This window comes from Paramormyrops kingsleyae, chromosome 9 (assembly GCF_048594095.1).
Source record: "Paramormyrops kingsleyae isolate MSU_618 chromosome 9, PKINGS_0.4, whole genome shotgun sequence".
NCBI lineage: Eukaryota > Metazoa > Chordata > Actinopteri > Osteoglossiformes > Mormyridae > Paramormyrops > Paramormyrops kingsleyae.
Window position 1 is genome coordinate 9,854,029 of NC_132805.1, and position 9,732 is coordinate 9,863,760.

Genomic DNA, 9,732 nt, shown 5'->3' on the forward strand with positions numbered 1-9,732 from the left:
AGGTAGCACTATATACATATTATATATACTCAAAAAAAAAATTCCTGTAAAAATACAGTAAAATACTGGCGAACACAGCTCCCAATATTTGACTGTAATTTTAGAGGAATTTTTTTTAAGTTGGCAGTGTTGCCAATTTAGCAACTTCGTCGCTATATTTACCGAGTTTTTAGACCTATCTAGCGACTCCTTTTCAAAAAAGTGAGTAGCGAAAAATCTACAGTAGCGACTTTTTCTAGTGTTATTAGAGACTTTTGGTGACTCTGACGTGAAAGCATGTATCGTTCTTACTGTTCTCACCGAGCAGCGGGTGCTACCGTGGGCTCCCCTCCCGTCCCAATTTCCCAAAGCATTCACAGGCGGACAGTCCTCACGCAGCAGCCCCGCCCAGCTGCAGTCAGAGTAGGAGATGTTCACCCTTCCGCATCCAGACTACAAATGAATCGCGCATGCGCGAAGCCACCACTGGCTGATCCTGCCCTGGCTTATTGTCAAAAACTCTGCCAAGTAAACAGTTAAATGGCAGTTTTCAAGAATAAGTAACTCCGCCAGAGTGTCTCTTTGGAGTCTCTTTCAACTATACCTCATTGCAGGTCCCAAGCCCAGATATAGGAGGAGGGTTGGAATTGTGATAAAAAAAACAAGAATCGACAGAAGAAAGTTCATTTGTAGTTCTAAACGTATATAGGGTGTTTTTTAACCACCTTTTGTCTCCCTCACGACATTATTCCTCTCTCCTACAGTGTCCATTATAATTACATGCACATTATGCAAATGAGGCAATGGCATCATTCAGCGACTTCTAGAGACTTTTGGGACAACCAATAGTGACTTTCCTTACTGAGGAGTTGGCAACAGTGGACAAGAGTTGGATCAGCTGAGCAGCAAGAGATGAGCAATGAAAAAATATCATACATTAAGGGATGAAGGGGCAATGAATTTATACTTTTTGTGCATTTTTGTAACACAGACACTGTGATAATGCGGCAACGAATGCAAACATCGAGCATGCGAGAGGCTGATAATGTGAGTTCTCTGGGGAACTGTGAGTATGGGACCAAGGGAGATGAGTCATGTACTGGGCACAGCTGCGCTGTCGGACTTCACCATGTTACAGCCTGTACTCGCTTGGTGTGCGGTTCGACATTTATGAATTCTTTTTTGGACTGCGGTAAAACTCGGATAACTGAAACTGGGTACAGGTGTCCCATGTTCCTTTGTCTGTTCGTATAGTTTCGTGTTCCACACATTTATAGTTCAAACATTTCCAATTTCCACAAGAAAAGGGGCCAAAGGTATTGTATTGGGTTGAGGACAGGGATCTGTGCAGGCCAGTCAAGTTTCTCCACACCAGACTCGCTCATCCAAGTCCTTATGGACCTTGCTTTGTGCCCTGGTGCACAGTCATGTTGGAACAGGAAGGGGCCATCCCCAAACTGTACCCACAAAGTTGGGAGCATGAAATTGTCCAAAATGGTTTTGAATGCTGCTGTCACGATCCGCTCCGTTCGATCCCGATGTGTGCCATGCCCACCTCGTTACTAAATGTGATTCCCTTATTGTGATCACCTGTGTCCTGTTATGTCTGGCTAGTCTTGTCCATATTAGTCCGCGTCTCCCACTGTTTCCCAGATCGGTCATTGATGTTGTCAAGTCTCGTGCCAGTCCGCTTTGTCTTCTCTGAATAAACCCCATTTTCCCGTCCGCTTGGGTCTACTCGCCTGCTTCCCCGCTCACCTGCTTGCCGACTCATAACAGCTGCACCATTAAGAGTTATTTTCACTGGATCTAAGGGGCCAAGTCCAACCCCTGAAAAACAACCCCACACCATAATCCCCCCCTCCACCAAACTTTAAACTTGGCATAATGCAGTCAGGCAAGTACCGTTCTCCTGGCAACCGCCAAACTTAGACTCATTCATCGGTTTGCCAGACAGAGAAGCGTGATTCATCACTGCAGAGAACACGTCTCCACTGCTCTAGAGTCCAGGGGTGGCATGCTTTCCACCACTGCATCTGACACTTTGCATTGCACTTGGTGATATAACGCTTGGATACAGCTGCTCGGCCATGGAAACCCATTCCATGAAGTTCTCTACGCACTGTTCTTGGGCTAATCTGAAGGCCACATGAGGTTTAGCGGTCTGTAGCTATTGACTCTGCAGACAGTTGGCGACTTCTGCACGCTATGCCTCAGCATGTGATGTCCCCACTCTGTGATTTTATAAATTGGTAATCATTGTTGACACACCACAGTGCACAACAATGAAATGTGTCCTCTGCATTTACCCCATATGTGACATAGCAGGGGACAGCTAATTCAGTGTCTGAGGAGCAGTACCTTAGGCACGGTACCTCAGGGGCACCTTGCTGGTCAGGGATTCAAACCAGGATTCATTCAATTACAAGGGCACTTCCCTAACCTTTAAGCCACCACTGCCCCAGAATGTAGCCGACCACTGTGTGGCTGAGTTGCTGTCATTCCCAATTGCTTCCACTTTGTTACAATACCACCAATAGTTGACTGTGGAATATTTAGTAGCGGGGAAATTTCACGAATGGACTTATTGCGCAGGTGGCATTTTATCATGGTGCCATGCTTGAATTTACTGTGCTCCTGCGAGCAACCCATTCATTCAGAAATGTTTGTAAAGCAGTCTGCATGCCTAGGTGCTTGATTTTATACACCTGTGACTATGGAAGTGATTGGAACACCTGAATTCAATGATTTGAAGGGGTGCACCAATACATTTGGCAAAGGTATTGGTGAAATTTCCTACTTTTGGGGACATCTTTTGAGGTCCCCATTTGGATAACCTCAGTTTTATAAAAATCTGTGAATGCAATTGAAAAAGTAAAAATGCCAAAAGTTTTGTATTTGGGTTGGTTACTTATGGTTAAGGTTAGGGATGGGTAGAGGTTAAGGGTGTCGTGATTGGGATTATGGGTTTTCCCATAGAAATGAATGGATGGTCCCCATTTAGATAGGAAGACCAACTTGAATCTACTGAATAGCCAGGTTACACCTCCATCCATCGATGGATTTGTTCTTCCCTAATGGCATGGGCATATTCCAGGATGATAATGGCAAGATTAATCAGGCTCAAATTGTCAAAGAGTGGTTCAGAGAGCATGAGGAATCATTTTCACACATGATTTGGCCACCACAGAGTCTTGACCTTAACCCCATTGAAAGTCTGAAGAAGACTTTATGGAGTGGTTTGACTTCCGTCATCAATACAAGATCTCGGTGAGAAATTAATGCAAATCTCCACAAAAATAAATGTTGAGATGTGGCATAAGCTCATGGAAACAATGTCAGGACAAATATGTGCCATAATCAAAGCTAAAGGCAGTCCAAAGAAAAATTCAAATGGTGGCTTTTTTATGAATAATCACAATCACAGTCATATACCAATAACAGAATATTTCACACTAATTCTAACCTGTTACAATAGTCCTCCGATATACACGGGTGATACATTCCAAGATCTACCAGGGGCAATGGTGGTGCAGGAGGTAGTGCTATCATTCGGCAAAAGTGTTATATAAATGCAATCCATTTACCATAGAGGGCTGAAACCGCGAATAACAGCAAACCATCGACAGGCTTGGCCCGCTTATATAATGTGATTTTCATGTACATACATATGGTAAAGTTTAATTGATAAATTATGCACAGTAAAGCATTATCAACATTTAATATGGTAATAATAAAGTACAATATATTATACAGTACTGTACTCCTTCTTGGAAGAAAGAAAAGGATTCTGACATTCTCAAGAGATGAGCAATGAAAAAATATCATGCATTAAGGGATGAAGGGGCAATGAATTTATACTTTTTGTGCATTTTTGTAACACAGACACTGTGATAATGCGGCAACGAATGCAAACATCGAGCATGTGAAAGGCTGACAATGTGAGTTCTCTGGGGAACTGTGAGTATGGGACCAAGGGAGATGAGTCATGTACTGGGAACAGCTGCGCTGTCGGATTTCACCATGTTACAGCCTGTACTCGCTTGGTGTGCGGTTCGACATGTATAATCACAATTCCTTTTTGGACTGCGGTAAACTGAATAAGTGAAACTGCGGGTACAGGTGTCCCGGTTTGTTTGTCTGTTCGTATAGTTTCGTGTTCCACACATTTATGGCTCAAACATCAACCTAAGTTTCATATTTCTTGTAAAAGTCCTATCATGTATATTTGCTGGTGTGAGAAGCATAGATGTATGTATTGGAAAACAATGACCATGAATTTGCTGCATATTGGATATTCCGATAACCAATTAATTTTATGGTAATCTTAAAATACTATAGGCCTACTGAATAATGCTAATGAAGAAAAAATCTAGGTAGCAGTAACATTTAATCTCAGAAGAATATCACAATGGGGTCTGCATGTGTCTGTATGACATCATATGGTAGTTACTTAGTTATACTTTTGGTGTGTCACTTAGAGTTCTTACGTTTTCTTTAGGTGTCAGGATCTGTCTCTGTCAGTCGTGTCATGTCCCCTTTTGGCCAGCAGATGTCGCTGGTCATCCTGTTTCACCCCCTTCTTGTTCCTGATTTCTCCTGCCCTGGTGTTTCATTAGTGAATTGTTTTCACCTGTCTCTCATCTGGTGTTTGTTATCTGTTTGTATAGAGAGGGGAGCAGAACATTATATAATGATATCAGGGGAATGAGTAATAAAAATGATGTGTTTGTTATGGCTGACTTTAATTTACCGGTTATACAGTGGGACATGGTTATAGGTTCTACAGTAAATGAACTCCATATGGTGGAAATGGTACTAGACTGCTTTTTCACCCAATTTGTGAAATCTCCCACCAGAGCAGAACTCATTCTCGACCTTAAGCTTAAGACAGAATCAATAAACTTGAGGTTCTTGATCCACGTGGCAGTAGTGATTATAGTGTAGTTAAATTTGAGGTAAATATTCATATCCATAAAGCAAAGTCAGGAATAAATATTTATAATGCTAGAAAGGCAAACTATAGTGGGATGAGACAGAAATTAGAGACAGTAAACTGGAAGGAGGAAAATACCAGAACTACTGTTTTCTTGCAAAAACAAACCTGGGAAAATACAGGCAAGGTGGTTTTCAACTGAAATTAAGAAGAAAGTCAAGAGGAAAAGGACTATGCACCATCAATGGAAAGAAACAAAAGATTTTGGGATAATGCAGGAATATTTAAACCTACAGCTCGATCTGAAAAATAATATTAGATGTGCTAAGAGAAATGTAGAAAGGAAACTTGCATTACAGTCTAAGGCCAACATTTAGAGGTTTTTTGCCAATATTTCTATGCTAAAATAAAAAATTATTCAGACATCATGTGACAGACCATGTGACACTTTGATTGGACACAGGTGGTTCTTAATCAGCTAGAGAGATGGAGAATGCCGCTTTTGTCAAAATGACAGGTTGGGTCAAAGGTCACAAAGGTCAAATAAATCAAAAAGTGACAGGTCTTTGAAGTGAGCCATGTGACGCAACTAGTGTTAATTAAAGGTAAGATAAATCAAAAAAAATGACAGGTCCGGGCTGTAAGCCAGTTACCTGATGGAGTGTGAGCGTACACCGGGGGTGCCTGTGGAGCGGTACCTTGGGGAGCTTATCCCGGTGCTGCGCGAGACTGAACGAAACTCTGTGAGAATGAGAATGTTGGAGCTAAGAATGAGAGGAGGTGGGTCTGGGAAAATGGCTCTGACGCTATCCTCCTCCAATAAACGCTTAGCGGCAGTTTCGGGGTGTGTGTCTGTGTGAAAGCTGACACCCCCAGCAGCAGCAACAGTTTGGCCTTGTGTGGTAGGGTTTTTTTTTCAAACTTGTTTCAAGTTTGTGTTTTTCCTCATGCAGCCGTTGTATTACATCAGCGTAGGTCAAATCCTGGTCAAACTGTAATTTGGCCACACATCAAATTGGTCATTTTGTCTTACAGTATATTTTGTTTGAAGTTTTGGTTTTTCTCATGCACCTGTTATGTACATCCTCGCATCGTCTGCACACAAACATGAGTTAAAAGGAAAAACATACATGGAATAGACTTAATCATCAAAGCTTTTTGACTTTTTGATTTTCTAGACGCGTTGTACAAACACGCTTGCGCTGCATACACGTAACAAAACGTTTTTGTACAACGCGTCTAGAAAATAAAACACCCGAACATTTTAAAACATCTGTACATATTACTTTCAAAAGCTTTCATATTACATTTTAAAATATCTGTACATCTTACTTTGAAAAAACTTTCATATGTTACATTTTAAAACATCTGTACATCTTACTTTGAAAAAACTTTCATGTTACATTAACAAATTTATTCGATGAAATATTTTTAAAGACTTGCAACATCCTTTTGCGATGCTGCTAGTTTTACATTTCAGTACCCAAAAGGCAGTTTCCCCACTAGGCAACAATCTGCGTTTGTCGTAGACGTCCCTGACATTTTTATTGAGGTCTATTAAATGTTTTCACGTTGCGTTTGATTTTGTTATAGTGCGGCATTATGGGGAATTATCCTGCTGCCTTTCATTTAACACGCTTAACCTTCGGCCTATGTTAGCTTTCTGTTCCTGTCTCTTATGTTAGACGGGTCGGTGCCAAGCCGTGTCTTACATCAGCCATAAGATACCCTCAAAACAGTTATTTATCATCCAATTTGTTTCTTACTTCTTGGTTACCTTGTTAGGCTTCCTTATCCATGAAAAGATTGGTTTTAATATTTTTGGTGTGGCTTTCTGGACCTTTCTTTTGACAGCATTCCTCTCGTTTTCAATAAAAAATAATGATAAAATAAACCTCTAGAGAATTATATAAATAAACTGAACTAGTCTTATCTTACCTTACATGTGTGGGGATGCCTTACCTTGATTTTGTTTTAATTTATTTAGTTTAAATAGAGATTCCTGACAAAGTCAAAAAGCTTTGATGCAGTATATATTTCGAAAAAATGGTTCTTGGGTGTGCTATATAGAACTATAGGGGTTCTAACCAGAGGAAATATAACCATTGCCTTCAAAAAGGTGCCATTTCTTTTAATTGAGAATGTCCAAGGAGTGTCATATATGTACCAATCTAAAAGGTTCAATATGGAGCCTTTCGTTTTAAGAGTATGCACAAATATATGTGGTGCTTTTATGCATGTTAAACTTAAAAACGGGTCGGTGTCGACCCTAACAGCACAGGAAGGTTATTAATAATGTCTCTAAGGATGGTAGCAAACAGGGCTCTTGGGCCGTCGCTTCACCAGACGCTGCGGGTGGCGAGTCGTGTTGAGCAAAGTAAACCGCATCATTTTCATCATTATTAGCGTTGTTGATGTTGTCTATTTCATTTAATAGCGCTTCAGGTATAGGAGGGGGGTGTTGCTCCGTCCATACCTGCTGATTCTGGTCTTGCGTAGATTTTCTCTTGACCGGTCCGTGCCGTCTCTCTTGTACATAGAAAACAGGGAATACCAATTATTAGAATAAGTTATTTTTAATGTATAGCGTTTATCACATGTATAAAAGAAATAATATACTCACTATATGGAGTTTTCTATCCACACCGTCTCTCGTAGAAAAAAAAAACAGAGAATAGCTGAATCTCTAATAATAAGTAAAAAATGTAATGTATAGCGTTTATCATAAAACATATATAAATGAAATAATATATTCACTCTATGCATGTCCTGTGTAGTTTACTCTTTCAAGTGTGGTAAGGCCTCAAAGGAGGACAACCCTGCTCGGCCTAATAAAAATATCTGCGGATGGTTTCTTCTTAGGATTCTTTAAGGAGAAATATACGGCCTGTCAAGTTTTATCTGATTAAGTCTATTCCATGTATGTTTTTCCTTTTAACTCATGTTTGTGTGCAGACGATGCGAGGATGTACATAACAGGTGCATGAGAAAAACCAAAACTTCAAACAAAATATACTGTAAGACAAAATGACCAATTTGATGTGTGGCCAAATTACAGTTTGACCAGGATTTGACCTACGCTGATGTAATACAACGGCTGCATGAGGAAAAACACAAACTTGAAACAAGTTTGAAAAAAAAACCCTACCACACAAGGCCAAACTGTTGCTGCTGCTGGGGGTGTCAGCTTTCACACAGACACACACCCCGAAACTGCCGCTAAGCGTTTATTGGAGGAGGATAGCGTCAGAGCCATTTTCCCAGACCCACCTCCTCTCATTCTTAGCTCCAACATTCTCATTCTCACAGAGTTTCGTTCAGTCTCGCGCAGCACCGGGATAAGCTCCCCAAGGTACCGCTCCACAGGCACCCCCGGTGTACGCTCACACTCCATCAGGTAACCGACCCGCTCAGCCCCACGTGCTCAGCTCCGTCCTCGGCACCCTCGTAGCACGGGGCTATTCCCACAAAAACCCACTCATAAGCACTCTCCTCAAATAAAAATAAATAAATAATTAAAATAATAATTAATTAATTAATTAATTAATTAATTTATATTATATTGATAAATAATTAATAAACAAATAAATAAATAATAAATATTATATATAAATAAACCCCTCTCCCAACGCTCAACTGCCTCACAGCCAAAAAAAAATAGCCCCCTCGCACTACCTCATGACGTCACCTGGCTTACAGCCCGGACCTGTCATTTTTTTTGATTTATCTTACCTTTAATTAACACTAGTTGCGTCACATGGCTCACTTCAAAGACCTGTCACTTTTTGATTTATTTGACCTTTGTGACCTTTGACCCAACCTGTCATTTTGACAAAAGCGGCATTCTCCATCTCTCTTCAGCTAATTGTGACTTATAAAGTTATTTGTTTGGACCATGTCTTAGGAGGGGTGGCTCCTGTCTGTCTGACTGACTGTCTGATTGGCTTGAATTTTTTGAAGAGGCCACAAGGGAAGTTGTTTGAAACAAAGCCTTCAGTGTGATTTATTTAGATTTCCAGAAGGCCTTTGATGTACTTCCACACAAAAGACTCCTGCTTAAGCTCAAAGCAGCAGGTATATTAGGAAATGTTGCAGATTGGATTTGAAACTGGTTAAGATGCTATTCATCCAAATTTTTCCTTCAAAGTAAGTTCTAATTCAAGAACCAGTGGCCACAGTCAGAAATAAGTGGGGGAACACTTTAGTTTAGATCTATGAAAGAATTTCTCTTCACACTCGTAACTGGAATATGGAATAGTCTGCCCGAAGGGGTAGTGCAAGCTAAAACCTTAGATTCCTTCAAATCTGTACCTGACAAGATTCTACCAACTTTAAAAGATTTAAGGCTTACTCAGGATGACTGAATTTTTACTAATAAAATTGCATTCTAACTAGTAAAAATCTATCGTTACCATATGATATATTACAGGTTTGGTCACCATATCTTAAAAAGGACATAGCGGCCTTAGAAAAGGTGCAGCGTAGGGCCACAAGAATGATTCCTGGTCTTAGAGGAATGTCATACGAGGAAAGGTTATTTGAGCTAAATCTGTTCAGCCTCAAGCAAAGGAGACTGAGGGGGGACATGATCCAGGTCTATAAGATTCTAACAGGTTTGGATGCTGTTCAACCGAATAGTTACTTCAGCATTAGTTCAAATACAAGAACTCGTGGCCATAGGTGGAAATTAGCGGGAGAACATTTCAAACTGGATTTAAGGAAGCACTTCTTTACACAGCGTGTAGTCAGAGTATGGAATAGTCTTCCTGATAACGTAGTGCAAGCTGAATCCTTGGGTTCCTTTAAATCAGAGCTAG